The sequence below is a fragment of the Neopelma chrysocephalum genome, unplaced genomic scaffold (assembly GCF_003984885.1).
Source record: "Neopelma chrysocephalum unplaced genomic scaffold, ASM398488v2 Primary Assembly neopelma1_59, whole genome shotgun sequence".
Taxonomy (NCBI): Eukaryota; Metazoa; Chordata; class Aves; order Passeriformes; family Pipridae; genus Neopelma; species Neopelma chrysocephalum.
The window spans coordinates 26323510-26348023 of NW_020897714.1; positions in this window are offsets into that span (position 1 = coordinate 26323510).

Below are 24514 nucleotides of genomic sequence, written 5' to 3' on the forward strand. Positions count from 1 at the left end.
GGTTTAATGAGGAGATGATCTTTTCCCAAACAAAACTCTGTTGTGGTCCAACCAGATGTCTGATTACCACTTTAAAGAATCACTAGTTTTGAAACACAATTTAAGCAATAGCTGTGGTAATGGGAATTGACATAGTTTCTTGTCCTTAGGAAATACCCACCATTGCAGGCACCCACCATAGGCGTTTGTGTTGCCAGCATCCTGACTGATCACTGCAGTACATTAAAGCATGTGATACAGGCCAAGGCCAAGCAGTACTCTGAAGGTTAATGCTTGCATATAACATAGCAAATAGTTTTAATGGCTTATGAAATTATAAGTTTTCTAACACTTGGGACACCACGCTGATGTGGCTGCTAAACAGGGCCCTCATGCATGACATGGGTAAGACTGAACTTGCTCACTGAGGTTCACTGTGTAGTGGGTTGACCCCGGCCAGATACCAGGTACCCACTAAAGCCACTCTCTCTCACTCTTCCTCTGCAACTAGACAGAGGAGAGAGAAAAAAAAACAGCTAAGGATTCATGAGTAGAGATAAGAGCTGGGAGAGGTCAGTGACTGATTACCTTCACAGGCAAAACAAGTGGGGATAGTACTTATATTTATTACTAGCAGGATAAGAGCCAAAGAGTGAGAAATAAAACAGTCTTAAAAAATACCTTTCCCCCCCCTCCTTCCTTCCATGTTCTCCCTCCTCCTCCTCCAGCAGTGCAGGGGGACAGGGAATCTGGGTTACGGTCAGTTGTTGTTTCTGCCGCTGCTCAGAGAGAGGAGTCCTTCACCTGCTCCTGGGAGACGGTCCTTGATGGACCTCTCTAATGTGAGTCCATCCCTTGGGCAGCAGCTCTTCCCAAACTACTGTCCCATGTGTCACTCCCCCATGGGATGCAGTCCTTCATGAATGAGCTGTACTGGTGTGGGTCCCCCACAGAGGCCACAAGTCCTACCCGGGAAAAACCTGTTCCACGGGCCGCAGGTCTCCGGCAGGACCCTGCTCCATCCTGGGCTTCCCACGGGGTCACAGCCTCCTTCATGCATCCATCTGCTCCAGCATGGGCTCCTCCATGGGCCGCAGGTGGGTCTCTGCACCCTGATGGTCCTCCATGGGCTGCAGGGGCACAGCTGCCCTACCATGGTCTGTACCACGGGCTGCAGGGCCTCAGCTCTGGCACCTGGAGCACCTCCTGCCCCTCCTTCTGCACTGACCTTGGTGTCTACCTTGTTGTTCCCATGTTCTCACTCCACTCTTCCCTGGCTGCAATTTCTTCTGTGCAACAATCTTTTGTTCTCAAATATGTTATCACAGAGGTGTTACTATTACTTCTAATTGGCTCGGCCTTGGCCAGCAGCAGGAATTCCATCCTGGAGCCAGCTGGCATTGGCTCCATGGGACAGGGGAGCTTCTAGCAGCTTCTAACAGAAGCCACCCCTGTAACCCACCCCCGCTACGAAAACCCAGCCACAGAAAGCCACTACAACTGCCTGCAAATAATAGAGTAATAAGATACCAAGAGAGGATGCTGATCATGCATTAGTTGATTCAACACACTTCTTGCCCAGTAGAGAGCTAGCAAGCACCAATAGACAGCACTTATAGTCAAAGAAGGACATCACACAGTGAGAATATATCTGGGAATCATCCTAATGCTGTTTCCAGATGTGTTGAGCATGCTTCTCATAGTGATTGGAAGTCACCAGTTTGTTGGTGGTGTGATAAAGCCGGCAGTCAGCTAGGAAATGTCAGGAGATGCCAAATGGCAGGCATGTGGAGAGCCATTGAACTCCAGCTCACTGTCATGGGAGCTGCAAGACAGCTTAAGTCTGCTGTGCAGAGTCAGGTTCCTACTATTTTTTACATTGAGTAACAGAAGTTGGCTGACAAATATCATCAAAGGATATGAAACGAACACTTAGGGCTTAAGAAGCTGAGTATCTTCAGTGCTAAGGCTGTTTCCACTATTCTGCTTGTTCAGTATGAGGGGAAAAGGATTCATCACCAGTATAGCACTAGACTGTGCATTTCTTTGCTGAGACCACTCTAGACTCTTCATCTCACTTTGTAGCAGCTATTTCCCTGAAAATAAGTGCTTACTGAGTGTTGTGGTTTAACCCCAGATGGCAAATAAGCCCCAGACAGCTGCTCATTCGCTTCTCCTGGTGGGATGGGAGAGAGAATCAGAAGAGTAAAAGAGACAACTCAGCAGTTTAAGTGGTAAAACAAAAGCCACACACAAAAGCCAAGCAAAACAAGGAATTAATTCACCGGTTCCCATGGGCTGACGGATGTTCAGCCATCCCCAGGAAAGTAGGAGTCCGTCATGCATAACAGTGGCGTGAGAAGACAAACCCCATCCCTCCAAATGTCTCCCCACTTCCTCCTTCTTCCCCAGCTTTGTGTGGTGAACATGACAACATATGATATGGCATATCCTTTTGGTCAGTTGGGATCAGCTGTCCCAGATGTGCTTCCTCACAGCTTCTTGTGCAGCCCCAGCCCACTCTCTGGTGGGGTGGTGTGAGAGGCAGAAAAGGCCTTGGCTCTGGGTAAGCTCTGCTCAGCACTAGCTGTCAATACTGTTGTTGTAGCATCAACAGTGTTTCCAGCACAAATCCAAAATATTGCCAGTGCTAACTACTGTGAAGAAAATTAACTCTGTCCCAGACAAAAACACCACACCAAGGCAGTCTGGATCTAAAAATAGTGCTGATGCTAATGGAAGAAAAGAATGAGATCTGAATGAAAAATTGAATACATTATATTGATGTTTCAACTGAAGAGAGATTTCTGACAGTACTTCTCCTGCAGTTCAGTAAAACAGTACTTCCATTTTATTAACAATGACTGAAAGAAATAAACAATTACCTACATCTTTTTCTGAGGCAGCAGTTTCTCCTTCTGAAATCCTTATAATGAATTGTGATTGTCTCTTCATCTCTCAAACCAATTTGTTCGTAATTGCTATCTTTGAAAAAGAACATGTTTGAAGATTTCAATTTTCTACTTCCAGTCCAGGTCTTTAAAGCAGGGAGGCAAAAGGAAATGAGTCCAAGCTCAAAATTTCTCCTGTTTTTTGGGGGTTTTGTGTTTCTGTTTTTGTTTTCTTTTGTTTGGTTGGTTTTTTTAAAATTTGGTTGTTTGTTTGCTTATTAGTTTTTACAAAAATAAGAACCGAAACAACAGTATAGGTCTATGCTCCATGATGCTCTTGATCTTTGTAAAACCACAAGAAACAGAAGTTTTCCATCAGAAAACTGTCTAATTGTGAAACATTATACAACTTCATTAAAAAAAAAAGTCTACCTAACTGCAAGTACAGTTCATTTGTATTCTGTGGGGAAAAGAAGAGATATGTGCATCTCATAATTCATTATCTGAGAAAATACAGTCTGTTCATTAAAAGGAAAGGAACCTGCTGTAGGTCATTTTTGGTACATTGCAGAGTCTATCATTGATTCACAGCACAGCACTGAGCAAGAAACTTGATCTCTTTGCAGTCCAGTTTACACAACTATTTAAAAGATGTAATGAAATCTACCCCACAAGGGTTTTTCAAGCCTTGTTGTTTATGAGACACCAGGACAGGACCAGTCACTAGAGAGATTTCAAAGTATAATTAGTATCCTAAGATTACTAGAGCGTTTCATGCTTAGGTGGAATGCAATTAACTCTGTAGGCTGTTTCAAAGTGCCTAAATCTCCAAATTCAATCTATGAAACACTGAGAGTCCCGATTTACAGTAGCACAAAAACTGGATAAAGAAAGGATAAAGAGAAATAAATGAAGATAAGGATAAAGATAAGATAAAGAGAAAACCTGTAAGCTCCTTTGGTTGGTTCTTCAAGCTATGCAGTGAGCAGCAAGTAAATGCCATATCAATCAAATTTGCAGTGATGAATCTGTTTCTCCTCTCAACTGTATACTGAGATATTCCTTAATTTGCTCCATGATGTTGATATCAGGAGTCTTGGATGTAAGGCAGGCGTTTTGACAGTGTATCTGAATTAACTGTTTTCTATGATACTTAACTGAAATTGCACTACACTGGAATATATTCATCATTGCTGCTAATTGCTGACCTGAGTAAAGCCAATGGATAAACTGAATACTCTCCTTCTCGAGTAAATAAAAGGAGCAGTTAAACATTTGGATAGCCAAGGGACAGATGCAGCTCATTCCTGGTGGGAGGCACTGAGCAGTTCTCCCATACAACTCAAGAGAGCAGATGCCAGAGCAGATGTCACGAGCAGGTCCAGGGAGCCCAAATTCACCCAGTCCCATGTAAATATGTGTTTAGTGGTTCAGCTGGTGTGGTGTTGGCTGCTGACAGAAGAGCTGGGAAGCAGAAGGCTGAGCAGAAGATGAACACTATGGATGAGTGGGTTCTTGGGGGGCTGGCTGCCAGGAAGCCGCCGGGGTACAAGCAGATTGTGGAAGGTTGTGCACGTATTTGTGCGTGGCAAAAGTGAGAGCAGCAAGTGTTAACAACACTTTGAGAAAAAGCCAAGAGCTCTTATTTCATTTTGTAAAAACAGGGTTTTCTTTCTCAGCAAAGACATTTTTTCCTGCTTGCTTTCTGGAAAGTTTGACTTAAGGTGTGTTATAGGAGTCAAGTAATAAATTCGGCTTTAACCAGTTTCTCCTTCTGTCAGTACTTGCATCTCACAGTTTTAAAGTTCTGCAGTTATATCTTGGAACAAGGGTTTCTTGCCCTTCCTGAGAAGATTTATTTTTTAAAAATTTCATTGGAAAGAAGTTCAGCTACTGTTTATATGAGTAATAGAGAAGCTGAATATTTATAATTTATTTTTCCTTTGCAGTTTGGGAATTAAGTCTTCTAGATAAACTGAAGCATGTCCCAATTTATTCAAAGCATTCCAAAGAAGAAATGTAGGTTTGTCATGAAAATTTTGGCTTTTCAAAAGTAAAAAAATTGTACATACTTCAATACTGGAAGATGAATGAAAAAGTCAGCCTCTGTTACTGCATGTCTTAGGCTTACTTTGTATTCCTGTAGCCTCTTTCCTTCCTCTTCTTATGTTTATATATTTTTTCTTAGGAATATCATTGCATTTTTTGCTGAAATTTATGTTCTGCAAACCTGTTTCAATGTATGTTTGATTCTGTTCTATTAGAACAATGATTTATGTTCCCATGTTATTTAACAGTCACCTAGACTTGCAGCATCACTTGTGTTTATTCCCTTCAGATATCTACCTGTTCTTCTCCAGAAAGAGGCAAATCTAATTTCTCCTGCATTTTGTTAGAAGTTCTAGAGTTCCTCTGTCACATGGATCATCTTTGGTACTACTTCTTTTTCATAAGGCTGATGGAAGTACCTTTCTTTATTAAAGTTGTATTTTTTCCTTTTTTTTCCTCTTTTTTTTCCTTCATGGCCAACAATGGATAATCTAGATATGATGTCATTTTACTGTCAGTACTAAAGTAGTAGTTTTAAATGTTCAGAACCCCACTACTTGTTTTGGATTGCTCAAGAACTGTGAATTTGGATGAAGATTCAATAACTAAGTTTATATGCATATATTAACAAAAGAGCCAATAGTAGAAAAAATGAGTAAACATAGAAAAGAGATGAAACCAGAATGGTAACAAACCTTGCAGTTTCATCAGGTAGAGTACTGCTGGGTACAATCTTTTTGATGAAATGAAATTATTTGACCTGTGTAGAAAAGGAAGACAATTTTACTGCATCCCATACAAGCTCACCTATAGGAAGGAACTTTGATTGCAAAAGGAAAATGCACTAGAGGGGAATCTGATTCCAGCAGGTGCCTTTCAAGGGTCTGAATCTGTCAGCAGGTCTAGTCACCTGCATCTTACTTTGCAAAACTTTTTTAGATATTTCCTTAAATGTGGGAGTCATTATTTAAAAATGGAGTTGTCAGATATTGTAGAAAGAGTCAGAACACAGCAGTGTTATCAGGAGAACAACTGGTAATCTTTCTGAACTGCCTGTAATCTTAATTTCATCTTCTTCATCACTTAACATCATGCTCAGCTCCCACACTATCCAATGCCATGGAATAAAGGGTGGAGATTTTACTGGTTTTTTTGCTGAGATAGGATTAATTTTCTTTATGGAAGCTCATGTGATGCTGTGTTTTGGATTTGTGGCCAAAACAGTGTTGGTAACACGTGTATGTGTTAGCTGTTGCTGAGCAGTTCTTACACAGCACCAAGAACTTCTCTTTCTCCTGCTGCCCTTCCAGCGAGAGGGCTGAGGGTGGGCAAGAGCTTAGGAGGGTACACAGCCAGGACAGCTGACCCCAAGTGGCCAAAGGGATTTGTTTGTGTGTGCCATTTTGCTTCACTTATTAAACTGTCTTTATCTTGACCCATGAATTTTCTCACTTCTGCTCTTCCTCTTCTCTCCCTCATCCCACTGGGTGGAGGGCATGAGTGAGTGGCAGTGTAGTGCTGAGCTGCCTGCCAGAGTTAAATCACCACAGGATGCCCTTACTATTTTAATGGGTTTCTAAGCCAAAGGAGCAGTTTTCTACGTGACACCTTCCCCTGGCCGTTTCCCAGGACGTATCCTAAACAACAGTTCGTCAACTAGTAGGATATTTGATCGTGTTAACAGCACGATCTGTGTTTTGCAGTGATTACAGAAGTCATCACTCTGCAGATGGCATTTCCAGTCTACATCGTAGATGTCTGATATCACAGAGGCAGGCAGCTTTGTATTGAGTGTTCCAATCAGGAGGTGATCCATCAGCCTTGGAAAAGTGGCCATGACCTCGTATGCTGTGATTTGCATCAACCTCAGAGAATCAGTAAACGGGGAGGGAAGTGAAGGTCTTTGTTGCACAGGCTGTTTGTATGGTCTGCAAATCCTGTTGAAAAAAGAGAATATGACTTGTGAATTTCTGAAAACACACATTTGAAGAGTTTCGTGTAATTGGGAGAAAAAAAAATCTATGAAATTGGGAAAAACCCAGTGCAATAAAGAATTGCCCCTAAGTGAGCTAAAATGTCAACTGCTTCAATTTCTATCAATTCCACACACAGCTAAGTTTAAATATATCTTACAAATTGAGTAAAACACAAATGTTTTAGAAATATGAAGCACTGTGCTGGCATTTTATTAGATACAAAATAGATGATGTTGAAAGCTGAAAAAAGAGTGAAATTTCAGCAAGCCCTGGAGGTGGATGGCAGGATTTGTTTTTCACTTGTCTTCGGTTTCTGGTCTTTGTATTTGTGCATGAGTACAAATACAAAAGGTAAAAGAAATTAAACTGAAAAGGGGAAAATTCAACAGTGAAAAGTAAACTGAAAAGACCATGACCAGGTTGGACAGGATCCATGCAGTGTCTGCTGTGATAAGTTTGAAGAGTCAAGAGGAACCCTTCCCCATCCTGTTTTTCAGTCTATTCCTTCTACTGTTGCTGTGCCCAGATGAAGTTTTTTCAGTGACTACCACTACTTGACTAATTCGTACCCATTTCATACCATTCATTTCCCCAAAAATATCACCCACAAAAACCACTTCTCATGAAAAAGGCAGAAAATTTAGTAATAAATGTGACTACCAGTATAACGGAGACTTTTACATGCTTTATTTAAGGTTTGCATTCTAATCCAGGAGTTTAGAAGGTGACATTTTAAGCAAATGTCACTCAGCAGCTCATATTTCATGCAGTATTTAATATCTCTACTCAAAGGTTACACCTACTGTTGAGAACAAATTATATTTCCCAATGTGTTGAAGCGCTGGGAATGGTGTGGAGTTGTCCTATTTCAGGAGTGGCATTTGCCCCCAAGGAAGGCACTTTTTCTTCAGAGGACTCTGTCTCCCAAACCTCTCTACTTTTTCTATGAAGAGATTTCTTCCAAGAGTCCAGTGTAGTGTACTCCCTTCATCATATGGCCAGACAATGGTTGATTCAGAGGAAAAATAAGCATTTGTGTTCCCTCTGTTGTCCAAATAGGAAATGCATTAAAAAAACAGAAAGCAGCACACGACACATAGAATGGCAGTGAGGCAGCAGTGTTCTTGGTAAGAAACCTGCTGAAAGCAGAAAAAACTTGATAGTAATCGTTTAAAATACATCAAAGCAGAGAGTCAACCAGAGAGTCAATCAGGATAGAAAATTATCCCAGTGTAAAAGGAGGGGAAAAAAAAAAGGAAAAAATTAAATTTTGATGTTATGCCCCAGTTTTCACTGTGGAGAGGTTTAAAAAAGGATCCTGTGTTCAGGTACAAGTCAGAGAACCTTTTACAAAAGGAAAGATCAGCAGAAGAGATATTTAGAACAATCTTATACTGTTGATAATAGCAGTTAAAATTGTTTACTAAAGCATATAACTAACATTTAAAGTAAGACTTTGATCAGAAGACAGACTAGTAAGACAGTTTTTAAGAGTGATTTCACAAAAATATATTTCAGTAAATTTCACTTCTGCAGTAGGAAAACTGTCAGACATTACTATAAATCAGGAGTAGTTTCCCGTTAAGTACAAAATATTGGGGGAAAATTGACATTTTTGTCATGCATCGCAGATCTGTGGAACAGCTAAAGAGCAAATGATAAAAGGGCCTTGGTTCATACAGCGTTATTGAATTTCAATTCAGTTATTGAATTTTTGAAAAGCCACTGCAAATGTAAACAAATGGCTTGCCATTGATATTTTCACTCAAGAGTCTTTTCTAGAGCATGTGCTAATTCCTTGTATTGATAAGTGATGTGAAAGAAGGGGAAATTAGTGAGATGATAAAATTTGCTGCTGACACAAAATTAGTCATAATAGTAAAAATTAAATCCGACTAAAGTTTTTCTTGATGGTCTATGACACAGAGATATAGAGATGTGAAATGAGAAATGAAATTCAGTGTTAACAAACAAAAGTTAATTTGCACAGAAAAAGCAAATACATAAATACCAACATAAGGATAAGTTTAGGGGAAAAAAATTGTCATCAAACAGAATGCTTGGAAAATGTCATAATGCCATGTAATGCCATGCATTCCAGATATTGAACATTTAGTTTAGTTACTCAAGAAGGATAAAGTAGGCGTAAAAAAGGTGCATAGAAGGACAGCATGTATGGTGAGATATGAAGAGAGGCTAAATAGATTAGGAATTTTCAGCTTGGAAAGAAACAGCTGAAGGGAGATGTGAAACTCAAAGCAGAAGAGCTAGAGGTCCTCTGATTTCTCTCAAAACTTATGAACAAGGAAGCTCTTTTTCAGTGGCGAACTGGCATTTTTGGAATGTTTTCTGTAGAACATCATGGGTATAGAAAGTGTTAGCACATTCAAAAGTTAGACAAATTCATCTAAATCCTGTAACTACTCATTTCCCCAAACAAAGCCAATATTCAGGAATAACTACTCTCTCCTTGCTTTTATGCCATGTTCCTTCTTATACAGCTTCCAGCCACAGTTAGAGACAGTGGGGAAGAAGAGTTGTGTTTGGCTTTCATTTCTATCTCCACCTGTCCCTGAATCCTTCTTGTGGGAACTGGGTTCTGAGGAGGCTATAGAAATTCTACAGTGTTTCGGATTAGAGACTGTAGTTTGGAGCATCCTCCCTGTGACCCATGTGAGAAGTATGGGGTGATTCACAGTCCTGTCCTGCGGGTACATGACAGTGGAACTCAGGTAAGATCTTGCTGGATGGTGCAGAATTCTTGTTCACCACAGCAGGACACTGCAGAAAACAAGCCCTGAAGAAAGGATCCCAAATCACCCCCACCAAAGTTCTTTCCTGTATCATAAGACAAAGAATAATTTTTTTTTCAGTGTTCCATTAGAGACACAGTGATACTTGATATTGATGAGAAGTTTATCGATGCCAGTTGAGAGGGAATAAAAGTTAATGTCTCGGTTAAACTACTAATTATTATTTATTAAAACAGTTCCCTGGTTAAGAAATCATGACACTTCTGAAAATTTTCTACCAGGGAAAACCTTCGTTTCACAGCCTAACACCTTAGGAAGCTTATAATGGTGCTGAAGGCCTCCAATAATCCACCCCAGATCTCATTTCTCTTTGTCACCTTTGTGTACTTGATCCTATCATGCTCCAGCTACTCATAATTAAACCTGTCAGTCAGGCAAATATCCTGACACGTCATGAGTGAGAGAAAAGGTAACAGACATTGTGCTGAGGTGTTGCTAATGTGGGAACCTGGGAAATTCAAGCAGTGAAATTTTGACAAGAAGAGGAAAAAAAGATGCTGAACTGTTAAGAGGACTGGGTAGAGCAACAAACTGCCTTTTACATTATTAGTTAGAATGGGTATCAATATAGCATTACCATTGTTGGTGCTAACTAAAATTGCTACTAAGAACCTCAAGCACTGCATTAGGAATAAAATTAAGCTTAAACATAAGGGGATAGGGGTAATGAGGATGGAGTGGGCAACAAAGGCCTAAAAAAGCTTGCGTTGCTTCTTCCCATGTAATTTTTTCTTCACAGAAAGAGATGACAGCCCTCACTTGCTTCATTCTGACATCTTTTCATTACTGCTAAATTTGCTTTCTAAAAATCAGACACCAGAAAAGTTGTCTTTGATTAGAGCAATTTTAAAACTGAACTCATTCTTAAGTACCTTGCTGAATCAGTGCCCAAGTTTTCAGCTCCAGTTCTTGGCCTTCAAAAATATGTAGAATTGTACTATTAGTTTGGTAAACCAAACAGATCTCTCAGGGAAAGGCATATTTCTAGACCTGTGCTTTCACTCTTTCCCTTCAAAAAAACAAACCTAACTGTGTGTTACATATCTATCTAGATTACCAGGGTGGGTTTTTTTCCCTTCTAAACAATTGAATAGATTTTAAGCCCATAAGCATTATCTCTTCTGACTTACCACTTCATCTGACTCACTGAATTTCATCCAGTCGTTTCTGTTTTGAACCTAATAGCCTGTAAATGAACTAGAACTTTTCTCCTGGGTAGATATGCAATCAAGGAAAACATTGATTTTAGATTTGTAGTGTATTGTTTTCAAAAAGTGTTTTCTCTGTGCATCTCTATTTAAAAATCTGACAAGAAAGTATCTTAAAACAGTCTCAGTGTATTGCACTGTCTGGAGAAAGAAATTTCTACAAAATACTCATCTGACAATAAGGAGTGATGCAGAATATTATACTAGTGGAAAAACCCCTACAACTTCATATTCAATTCTTGCTACAAAATCCCCAGAATAATTTCTAAGGGAAGCAAACTTATTATATTATTTCAGGCTTACTTTAAATCTTGAAATTACATAACTGTGTCTTATTTACGAGTGATATGAGAATGCTGTTGTGTTGATACCCTTAGCTTCGTGAAACAGTCTGAGCTGTATTTCTTTGCATGCAAGGGACAGCTTGCTCATGTGATTCACCAGAGTTATTTTTGTGGAGGAATAGAAAGACCCAAACCCAGGTATGGAGCTAAAAATGAGTTCTTTATTCATTTTTAAAAGGCTTCTACTTCAGAAATCTTTGTGTTAAAGTACATAAAACCTACAGCACTGGAGACATGCAAAAAGGGCAGTCTTTGTAGGACCAAACTGGTTTTTTTTGGCGTTGAAAAACACATTGTCAAATAAATTGAGGGTATTAAAAAAAATCATGTAAATTTCTTCTGTTACTGAGATGTTGTCTGTGAGGTTGGGTTACCCTAACTACAAACAGAAGAATGTGCTGAAATTACTTCTGGGCATCAGCCAAATATAAAGACACTCTTTTAAATCTTGTCATACCCTACACACAGACAGGTGAGAGAGTGAAATCTAGGGGCTACTATGCTGTTTCCATGCTGTTATGGGCTTCTGAGGGAGGTGACTGTATCTATATCTATATTTTATCTATTGCATTGTTCAAAGTGATCATGTCAGATCACACATCAACCCTACAGAATGCCTTTAGCTGTGAGTTGAAAGAAATCATGGAAACTGCTAGGTACCTTTTTATCACAGAGTTCACAAAGATGAATTTGCTCTTCTGCCCAGCTCGAACACATGCAGAGCTTTCATGACAGTTCTAGAACTGGAAAGGCTCCTGGGCATGGAGGATTCATGAAAGAGGAAACAAGAGGTGCTGAGGTGAGATGTGGAACCTGTTATTAGAGGTGAGGATGTTTCAACTATGCACAGCATATCAGAGGTGTTAAAATCAAAGATTTGAGTGCATTGTTTACAGTGCGAAAGCCGAAACATAGGAGTGCACAGAGTATTTCACAACTGTTTAAAGGAAACCTGTATGGTGTCAGCTTCTTCTTTCTTCTCTGTCTAGGCTGTAGAGGTAGAGGGATCTTACTAAAGGTCTCTGTTGCATGCCAGAAATGTTAAGAAGCTTCTCCCCGTGGCTCAGCTCTATAGGAGAGCAATCTTTGTTAGTGTAGCTCCCAATGTGGTGCAGCTGCTTCCTGCTAGTCTGGCTAGAAATGTCAGACCACATAAAGACCCGAGAATGAAATAGCTGCAGACAGGTCTTCTCTCATCTGACTTTTCAACAGAGGCATTATTACATTTTAATATTTCCATTTGCATTGCCTGCACTCAAAGCAGACAGTGTACAATTTTATCCTCAAGCACATCTGCTCCACCATACAGTCTATTGCAGTAAACTGAAGGATGCACAATCTGCTTTACATTTTCTACGCTATACATTTTATGGGGTAACATTTTCTGTTGTCTTTCAAAATCCAGCCTAAGAACTTTCAGAAGGTTCACCCAAACAAGATTATTTTTTTGTCTCCCATCTCTAGCTACTTCTGCCATATTTCTCCTTTCTAAGCAAAAAGATAAATAAATCAAACACTTTTATAATGAAAATAGTGTCTGAATGTTAAGTTTCTCAGAGCTCAGCTGCCACCTTTCTAATGGGCTTCTGATGGTTAAATAAGATTTGGCTTTGTTCAATTCACAATTCTTTAAAGTAAATAAAGACAAAAATTATGCAGAAAATATTTTTCTTTAAAATTTCATAGAATTTTCAAAGATAAATTAATTTCAAAGACGGACTAATTCAGATATTTCCCTCCACTGTCTGGAAGAACACTTTTGTAGCTATCATTTAATTATATTTCTCCTATTTCTCCATAGAGTATACACTTCCACATTAGAATCTTTGTTCCTATCCATGAACTCTCTATCAACTTTAAGAGTTTTAGATGCAGATAAGGACAATGAAAAATATACCAGAAATATAGAAGGCTAAAAATATGGTGGAAGAGGAGTTGTCAATTTTTTTTTGGGTCACACTGTAGAAAATAAATGAAACCAAATTACTATAGTGAAGTCTGTTAGCTGACAGGGTTGATTTTTTTTCTCTGTTGGTTTCTATTCCAATCTAACCAGTCAGAGCTTACTATAGAAAACAGAAGATAATAGTGATTTTCCAAATGGAAAAACAAACTAAAAGTGACAAAGTTCTTTTCAATATAGTTGTTTTAACTCTCCCTGGATCATTTTGTTCAGGCAGCTTTTACCATGTGTTCACATGTAACTTAAAAGACCAAAAGACTAATTTTTTAGCTAATAAATACAACACTTGCAACAAATGTGGGTAGAGCCCTTCCCACTTGCAACAAACGTGGGTAGAGCCCTTCCCAAATCTTCGTTCGCGAAGCCTAGCCATGAAATACAACAAACCACTACACTTACCAAACATTTAGTCTGAGCGTTCATGTGCTCACAGCCTCTAATAAGAAACCCACGAGTGTTTGCAGGCCAGGCAGTGGTGAAGGCAGGGGCAACAACCCTTGATTTTGCTGTTTTGTTGTCTTATGGCTCCCCATTTTTTCTTTTGTGGTTTTATACACCAAGTCTCCATGTTGGTGGTTTTCCTCTTAGACTCTCAAGCTGCTATGAGTTCACAGTTTGAACTTCTTTACCTTGCATGACTCTATGCACTTCCTAAGATCCCTTTCTCACAAGAAAACATTACTCTGACATTTATCCCCAGATTTTGTAGCTGGGCTGCATTGGAGCTAAGCCTTGGGCCACAGAGAGCTGCATATCTTGTCAGAGGAATACAGGGAGAGGGTTAGAGCTAAAAATGTGTTTGTTTTGTCTATGTTTATATATTTTTAAATAGAGATGAGTGCAGTGGTTGATCCCACTCAGAGATATTTTTTCAAGGCATCTGTAGGTGCTAGAAGATCTTACATATGTGGTTAAAATTACCAGCCTGCTTGAGTCCTGTTTCCTCATCTGGTTCAATTTGTCTTTACCTTTGAATGACATGAGTTTTCTGTTGAAACGGTGGGAGTAGAAGTGATAACCGTATGCACATCCTCATTTTGCTTTTGTTGGCACAGAGGTTTAGCTTCCTGCCCTACAGGAAACTTTGGATAACTCATTGCCAAGACAACTATCAGTGGGATCAAGGACTTACATGAAAAACTACATTTGCCACAATACTTTAAAACAAAGCACAAACACACCAGGTAGTACGTGGCAGCTCTGCTCCCAGAACATTTCCACAGAAAAAGAAACTGAACCACAATTACTCTGTTCTGTGGAAATCATTAGATGTCTTTACTTCACAAAAGTTGGCTTTCTTCATCTCTTTTTCATTGTACAGAAATAACTGATGCAAATTAAAAGACAAAATTAGAAAAACTAGGAGGGAAGAACCTATACAAAAGAAAATATGCCAGTGTCTTCTGAACAGATGAAATGGTTTGAAGATGCTTAATAGAGCAAAAAGGAGCCCCATGTCATAAAATATGTTGGATTTGGAACAGAGAGCATGCTTAATCCTGTGAGAGTGCGATATGTGCATGATGTACAGATGTGATAGAAATTATTGTCACCATTTATAATATAAATGACCCTATCTGTGTAACAGGGTTCATTACTAGGTAATATCTTATCTGGACTGAAAAATTAAATTGTATAACAACAGCAGCACAATAGTTCCCTTGACAATAGAGCTGCACAGCTGCTAAACTTAAAAAAACTTCTGCAAGGTCATTTAGAGCCCTCCAGAATTCTACATATCCTGTGTTCCTCTATCAAACCATGACACTCACAAACCCAGCGATCGGTAGAAACCACTGTTTATTTTTTGAGTATGTAAGAAAATAATTTTTAATCATTCGAAATGCTACTGTTATTCTTATACGTGGTTCCACTAGAAATCCACTTTATAACAAAAACCCTGGGCTTTTTGAGCAATACAGCTGCCAGAGGATTCACAAACACTCTTAGGGAGATGATGAACTAGTACTGGATTTACCTATTGAAGATGAGCATCTGAGAAGCCACTGTCTTTGGTCACTTCAGACTCTTCTGAGAGTGTCTTGAGGGGGCTTTGTGAAGCTGTGCTGAGTCTTTCTCATGCTAAGCCCATAAGCCATATTCTATTGGCTGAAGCTTTTCCAATTTGTGGATGTCTTTGGCCATATTAAGAGGAATTTGAGAAGAGCTTATGGAGAATTAGAAATCCTTATTTAGAACCCAGTAGCTTAGCTGCTGGTTATTATTCCGAGCTGCTGGTTTTTCTGATATCAATGTCAATGATTTTCTTTTCAGAAAAATTATCTTAATAACACATTGGAAGCAGGAATAATATATGGAACTGTTTGGAGGCTACTTGCTTAATAACTATAATTTCTGTCTAGCCCATCTATTCTGCCTGAATTTTTTTTACAGCTATTCATCTTTCTTTTCTCTCCATTTCTGTTTTCTTGAACTCTTTTCTTTTTTTTTCTTTTTTTTCCTTTTTTTTAAAAGAAAAGTTAAAACATACAAAGTTGAATATTATTTTATGCTGAGGAAAAGTTGTAGCTTTCTCAAAGGGATTTTAAAATTCTTGATACTTAGTATTTCCCAAATTTTGAAATCTACTGTAACACCACTATTGGTATTCTAAGCATAGCTCAACTTCATTTAGGAACTGGAGGACAACAACTGTTGATCCTTTAAAATATCAACCAATAAGTTCAACTAAGATATCTCTTTAGACCATGATCCTCTTTTTTTCCCCATACTAAGTGAATGCCAGTGTTTGCACATCCCCAAAGACAGATTCATTGGGAATATTTGTTCAGTGAGCTATTTTAAAAAGAAATGTTATGCAAAAGAAGTTATTACAGTAAAATTTTATTAAATTTTTTTAAAATAAAATGTTATGCTAAGGATATAGATTTAAAATTAATTTGCAGACACTCTATCCCAAATTTCTTCTGGTAAAATTGGGATTCATTAGATATGAGTTTAAATTTCTCCTCTATGGACAACGCAAAGAGAGAGGTACCTGCAAAACATTGGTTCAGTCCACCAAGACCTTAAAGGTCTGCACAGCTTTGAAGGGAACTTTTAATGAGCAGAATCTTTGCTTAAACGTCTAAAATTACATGAGGCTAAACCAACCTTTGCTTGTCCTATAGACTGTCCTGTCTAATACCATGCAAAGGATTGTCTACTTTTAAGTCCACACAAAGTCAGGTAAGGAGAGGTGAGCTCAGCTTCACCAAAACTTTTGTGGCCAATGCTGCAGAGTCATAGCAGAGTTGACAGAGTAACATTTCTTTTCCTTAGAATTGAAGGTCAACATTATGGTAGGAAAAAAATGTCTGTTTCAACAAACACCCTATGTAGACTAGAAGTTCAGTCAAGGGGTAAAAAATCAGGCAGAGGACAGAAAGAAAGCTACAAAATTTGCTTGGGAGAACTCTTTCATGTGAAATGTCAGGATAAAAAATCAATAGGTATAAATAGGTAAATATGTATATACTTGGAGACACAGTGTTGTGCTGGGAAGTACTAATGACTGCCATCACTCATGGACCTAATGAACAGATAGAGAAGACCTGTTAAGTATTGCCAAATCCATATAGAAACGCTATTTTCTAACTAATTTCTAATTAAATTATAGTTAAAACATTCTATAGCTTTTCTATTTCCTTGTGTAATTGGTGCTTTTTAATGCTTTTTCACTTCCAGGAGTGTACCAAGAACTACATTGGAAGTGTAAGTTCTCTAAACATATCACCTGCAGTAATCTTATGCCTTTACAGCATTTGTTTCTCCAAAAATATTAGGGTTTTTTGCCTGATCCACTGCTTTTTTTGTTCTACAATTTGGCTTTGGGAATCCAGAGATTTTATCTTATAGTTTGGCAAGTAAAAAGAAGTAAAATATGCTAAAAATTATTCTCATTTTTTGCCTTCCAGACTTCATGTGAAACAAGGGATGGATCTTCATTTAGTGTCTAAAACCTTTATTTCACAAATACTTTTAAACTTCTCCATCTACGTGCTGTCACCTCCCCTGAACAAGAAACTGTACAATAAAAACAAGGTATCAACCTAGTTCAGGTTTTCAGTTTAGATCAGTGTCCCAAGCCTTGAGCTGGCCCACGGGAGAGGGGAGGAAAAGGCCACATGGATTCCTTCTTCTTGTGCCAGTTACAGTGTTCATAAGAGCCATGGACTCATGTTCCACCCTCAGCTGTGCACTGCTAGAAAGATATTGAATCCAAAAACTGAATGGGGATGAGAAATAGTGCCATCTTTGCCATGGGACAGAACTGCAGTTGCTACTGTGTGTTGTGAGTAAACTCCACTAAATGTTTTTTTTTTATGGATAGATGTCAGCTATGGAAATCCTTTTTTTCTACTCTCCCCTTTCTTTTGATGCTGAAAGGCATTAAAGTGTATTAACATACAATCTAAAACATCTGTTGGCATTTACTAGGTAAAAAAAGCGTTTACCAAGGTCGGTGCAGATGATTGCTACACCAAGCTGCTCGCTGGTGCTTATAGAAGGTTCTCCTACCTGAATCTCATCCTGTTTCCTGGTTACTTCAATTGCTTTTTTGTGCTCCACCAAGCCCTGACTATCACCCCAGTTTATATAGTGTTCAGAGATAAATTAACAAAGGAGAATATAACCAGCATCTCACAAAAGGATGGAGTATAAAAGATAATAATGAGATCAGTGAGATAGAATCTAATGTTGTCCTAGGCTATATATCTGAAAATCAATCATTGAGCCACTATTCTGGGAAAATAGTATTGAAAAAGTTGGTATCCACTGCAAGAGCACTGATGAACCTTGCCACTAACTTCACTAAACATCAGATGCAATCCAGAGATCCAGGAGCTGATCATGTTGTAGGTGATGGATCAACTGCTTTTCTTGGAGAGATTCAAACTATGAAAGGATCCGTTTCTTTACAGCATTGAAAGATATGAAGTATATGTAACTGGGGTTTATTTTTACAGCTTTCATATCTCCTTTCATCTCCATGCTAAGAGGCTCCCCTTTTAGAGGAGGCCTCTGCTTTCTTTCCCAGGCACCTGTCAAAACAGTAGGTGCACCAAAGTGTTTGCAAATTCCTGAATTTCTGTGTGAAAACACGATACTTATGCCCCATTTTCTGAGGTTCTGTGACAAAATGCCTTTTCCTTGTTTGTTAGAACCTCTCCTAACTAGTTGTCTCCCTGCAAACATAAATACCTATCAAAATAAAAAGATCTCTTATATGAAGATGAAAAGTGTTTAAATTAATAGTGTTTTTTCTACTGAATAATTTGATGGGAAAAACACTTTTTTTATTCTTCTAGGTCACAATTTTTTAGCGCTCCCACAGCTTTTAACCAGCATAAGGTGTTGCACAAAAAGTGTGCTACACAAACAAGAAGGTGATAATCTCTTCCTCCACCTGTTGTCTCTGATCCTGTTAATAAAATCCAGTTTGAGTTTCCGGCACCACACTGGTGGTTAATGTTCATCTTGCTGTTCACCAAAACTCCCAAGTCCTTTCCTTCATGGTTTCTATTTAGCTATCCAGTCTGCAGTTTACTGCATTCTATGGGGTTATTACAGGCCTGCTGCAGGACTTCCATTTGTCCTTGCTGAAATTCATGACATTCTCGTTGACTCATGTCTCCAGCCTGTGAAGACCTATCAGAATGGCAGCCCTACTATCCAGCATATCAGCCTCTCCCCCAATTTGCTCTTGTTTGCCAGCCCACTGGGTGGGTATTCAATGTTGCCAGTAATTAATGAGGAATTTAAATAGTATCAGTACCAGTGTCAACCACCAAGAGATACCACTTGTACCCAGCTGCCAGCTGGACTTTGAACCTGACCATTAGCCCTTTAGGCCAACAATCCAGCAGTTTTCCATTCACTTTATACTCCGACTATCCAAAATATAGCTCTTCAACTTAGTCTCATGGAATACCATACTGAGACTCTTTCTGGAGTCAGGGTAAACAACATCTGCTGCTCTGTCTACTTGTCCATAGATCAAGTCATCTCCTCATGGAAAACAAATCATCTTGATCAGTTGTGCTTTCTATTGCTAAATCCATCCTGGCTGCTCCCAGTCACCTTCTTGTCCTTCAGTATCTTACCAAAACCTGAGGTGAGATTCACTAGCTTGTAGTTCCCCAGGTTCTCCTTGTTGCATTTCCTCTTGCATGCTTTCTTCTCTCAGAGTGAGGATAGATGCCTCAGACTCAATTAAACACCTTTCCTTTTCTTTTCCACCTCTTTAGAGTTGAATCAGATTCTTTATTCATTCAAGAGACCTGAATTTATGGTGAGAAAAATGTTCATTCACATGGGTCTATGTTCATAGCAGTGAATCTGTGACATCCTGATGACAGAGAAGCCTAAAGCGATAAATAGCAGAGGACTGGTTTGGGATTTGGCCTCTGCTTTTGTGTATTAATTCTAGTGAACCCTTTTGCAGGTACTATTTCAGGGTCTCAGCTGGCTTCCTTAGATTGGGGTTTTTTTTGTGTATTGTCACATCCATTATTTTGTGAGATATGAGAAATCTTTGGTTCAGATGCAGTAGTATCCACTCTTTCTCACACACTTATAATAGGACTGCCTTAAAGTTCCATTGGTGTCTATATACAAAATTAATTCCATGGTACCATCTGAATTTCAAAGCATTAAGCATCAGTAAGCACAGTTGGTCATGTTAAACATATTTACACACACAGGAGATAATTTCATCCAGTGAAATATCTTGTTACACAGGAGATCAATTTAGGAGACTGTGTCTGCTGGAAACTCAATTAGGACTAATCAGTTTTATCCTATTAATCTCAGAAAGGAGTTTACTTATACTGTCAATGGGAGGATTTGGACATGTAATTTAAATCTCCTACTTTATTAAGAAGAGGTTTAATCTGCCTATTTCCTTAGGTGTACCTCAAATATTTTGTTTTGTCACATCCCATCTGACAGTTCACAGGGTAAACAGTCATTCAGTTAGGGAATCAAAAATTATTTCTGTTTCATGTAAACCTTCCTACTCTCTAGCATCCTGCTCTGCATCAAAGGAAACAGCAACAGTGTAAGATATAGAATCATGGAATCATAGAATCATAGAATCATAGAATGGTTTTGGTTGGAAGAGATCTTAGATATCATCTAGTTCCAACCCCTCTGCCATGGGCAGTGACACCTTCCACCAGACCAGGTTGTTCAGAGCCCCATCCAACCTGGCCTTGAAGATTTCCAGGGATGGGGCATCCACAACTCCTCTGGGCCCTATTCCAGTGTCTCACCACCGTCACACTTAAGAATTTCTTGCTAATATATAATCTAAACCTCCTATTTTTCAGTTTGAAGCCATTTCCACTTGTCCTATCACTACTTGCCCTTGTAAAAAGCATCTCTCTATCTTTCTCGTAGACTCCCTTCATGTACTATCTTCATGTGTGTCTAAAACTAATACTTAAATCATCTTTCAGAACTTTCAAACCCAGGATTTTGTTAGCTGCCCTTCCAAGTCATATCTAAAAGTCTTTACCCAACCAGTTCAGACTGATCTTTGAGAAACATCAGAGAAAAGGTGAAACCAAAAGAAAGCAAACAAAAGAAAACAACTTTGAAAGGCATAGACATGGCACCACAGTTTGTAATAATCACTTCCTAAGAGAAATGGCAAAGCACATGAAGGAGCCCTGAACTGTTATTATAAAGAAATTAAATATTTCTCTGAGAAGGAAATTACAGGTGTTTTCTATCTAATGTCAGTGCAGGTTATTGAAAATACATTGATGCTTCATTAACAATTTGAGACCATCAAGTGTAAGGATGCTCTTTGTCTATTTGATTCACCTTTGCAAAGAAGAGAAAGAGAAGTGTTACATCTCTCATTTTTACAGCTCAAATTATACTTTTCTGCAGTGAAAAAATTCAAACCTACAAATTATATTTGACCAAGTTGATTTCTGTAACTTGGTGAGGCCTGGCAGCAAAAAGAAGAACTTCTTATAAACCAAGACTGTGTGTAAAACATCCCAGTCAAAAGGACTCATGCAAAGAAATCAGACATGATGATGTATGTTCATGAAGAAAAATAAATTATATTTTCACCTACCCTTATAATGTAATGTGTGTTGATAGGAGGAGACTGAAAACATATTCCAAGGTGCTGTTCCTCCTGAAAAAGCTGCTGCATCATCAGCTGGGACTGGAATTTCTTTAGAAACACATTCATGAAGACTCTTAGCTGCCAGAAATACTGACTGTTTTAATAATATAATCTTTGCTTGTTTTGGGAGGGGATTGATTTTTATTTTTTCAGCTGTTACAACTTGCACATAAAGATTTGTTTTATTTACAAAGGTGAAAAAGTCTGGCATCCTATATGTCCTGAATCCTAAAATGAAATTTAACTGATTTGATATTAGAACCATTTTTAAGTTTGATATCGTAAACCATAGAGTTCATGGTGTCCAGACGTGTTTCTTCCCCTTAGAAAGACTTTCAAAGAAACAAAGATGGAAATGGAGAGTATTTTTAACAGAAGTTCAGGATTTTAAGCCTGCACTCACCCTGTTTAAGGCACATAAAATTAAGTGTCTAAATTTAGAGCTTAAGTTCTCTGTGTTCTCTGTAAAATCAGTGGAATGATTGAGACATTTCCAGAGAGTCTGGACTGATATTTAAAGGTGGCTCTATTACTGTTGAGAGAACTTAGCATTACTAAGTTTCCAACATAATTTTCTCAGTGTACAGCTCTGTGTAAGTCTCCAATATGGAAAGGACTGCAAGGTATTTGAGGTACTGACACATAATCAATCAGTAGAGAGAAATTTAGTATTAGATATCCTTGGAAAACAGCCATTCACAACGGACATTAACAGAGAATAATTTTTTGAGAGGATGAAAACATAAATTGTCTTGTCAAGGCTATTCTATCCATAGATTAACTGTTTTAAATACAAAGAATAGATATGCAAATCACCAGTTCTCCAGATATGATCCATATAATATGTATGTAATTTTTATTGTCTTCTCCTTTGCCACTTCTAAACTGCTTTGGAAAACATGTAAGAAAAAACCCTAATAATTTGCTTTCCTAATAACAATTGGCCACCGATGTTACAGCCATGGTCATGTTAAATGATTCTGAATGAAAATACAATTATTTCTAATAGGAATAGGAGAGATGAAAAAGAAGTAGTTGTCAGTATGGTATGGGACATACTGTGGCAAAGTATAACAAATTCCTTGTCTTCAGTGTCACTATTAGCATCACTCATATGTAAATATAATATATCTGAATTGCTTTCAAGTTATAAAGTGGAAAAAAAATTAATAGTAACTGATTTGTAGAAGCCTGTCTTCTATTTCAAACTCAGAGTAGCTGAAAAATGCACTGAATTGCCATTGATGCAATTCTAATGGAGTTATTTCTGGAATTACTTCTAATTAGACTGATAATCTTATTTCCTGTCTCTTCTCATTCTAGAATAAGTGCAAACCAGCCAAAAACTATTGTGTCCTATGGAAACCTGTATGTCTTATTAAGTCATTGTTTAAAAATAGAGTTTCTGTAATGCTTATGAGAGTCTATGTGCATTTCTAATTGTGACAGCCCTCAAAAGAATCAGAGTTCTCACAAATGTCTGGATTCAAAGAGTAGCCTAAATAAACATTCTGGAAGCTACATCAACCTCAAACCAGTTTATATAATATATTAAGTAAATTATACCTACAACTGAAATCATTGTCCAAACTTGAAAGTTCTCCATTTAGTGATCAGTGTAAGAGCAGAGTTTAGCCCTTCATTCATTTATTTACCTGCACAGTAGTAGCACCCAGTTATATCAGTGAAGAATCAGTGCTCTGTTCTACAAAGACAAGGGAAAGGAAGGCCTTGTTGGTATGAAATAATGCGTGGATGCCACTGCAGCTAGGAAGAGAGAAAAGGAGTTTTTTATGTAGTTAAAATATTATCTTCATATGATATACTGGTTGTCTCTGTTGGCCACCTGTAACAGAGTAATAAGTTTTCTGGTAGAAGGTCTGGATTTAAACAGAAATCGCATTAAACTCCTCATTCATTAATATGAGGTAAGAGGGGAAGTAGTCTGTGTTTCTGTGTCATCCTGGCAGCCTTGTTGAGACTGCCATGGGGGCATGAGAATAGAGTGTACTCATTGGGATAGTGATGAGGCTCTCAGCTTTGATTGTTAGAAGAACAGGACTTCATTACCGATTGTGATCTTTCATTTAGGAGTAGTTCCCTGCAAGGGGCATGAAATAGAAAACTCTGCAGGGAGAAGTGTATCCCTAAATATGAGGTTTTATCTCCAGGTAACAACAGAAATAATTCAACATAAGAAACTTTATCAGGAAATATCTTCAGCCAATTCTTCACACAGCTTCTTCTCATCCTTAGACTGTTCCACAAGGGAAAACTGAGCATGCATGAGAAGCAAACAGATCAGAGATCTGGAGGAAGAACAGAGCCAGGAACCTCTCCCAATGTACTTCCTGCAACCAACTATCTCCTGTTTTAATTAATCGAACACAACTGTGTTTTCTAACGTTCATGAGCAGAATAAAATCCCTCAGTTTCAGTTGCTGCTTTAGCTGCACCACAGGATCACTGCCTTGGAAACTGTAGGACATTAACACAAGTACAGTCAGTGACAAAAGCAGCTTTAGGCTCAGTTACCAGCATGCAAAAGTAGAATTCAGGTCGAAGTCAGGTCCCAGTTTAGCTAGGAAAGATGAATGTCCCCAGAGAATGACTATTTTTTTTGAAACCGGTCAAAGGAACCCCAAAAGCACAGTGAAAATTTATGAGCTCAGAGAGCAATCACAGAGCAAGCATTGCATCCTTCCTTTTTCTCCTGCCTCTTTTAATTCTGCTGTCTTTCAAGGTCAGGAATATGTGGTTTTGCTGTTCTTTGGGATTCATCATCATCCACTCTTTGGATTTAACATCTACTTCATTTTAGTCCAGCTGATCTCCATAGTACCAGAGAAACCATTACGGGCACTACATTTTATATGATTTATAAACATTTTTCTCTCATGCAATTATTACTTATACTTTGAAATGTTAGCATTCACTCTTACCATTAGAGGGCTGTATTGTTTGTTACTTTTTTATCTGTTATCTATTGCATACTTGTTCATATCTGTCAAAAGCCATCTGTAATAACAGCCATGACACAATCAAGTGCTGTGCCTTTCACCCAATAAGTGGCATATATCTTATTCACCATCAATATCAGGAGTCCAACAGAAAGAGGTAGAGTAGTAAATATTCTGTAAAA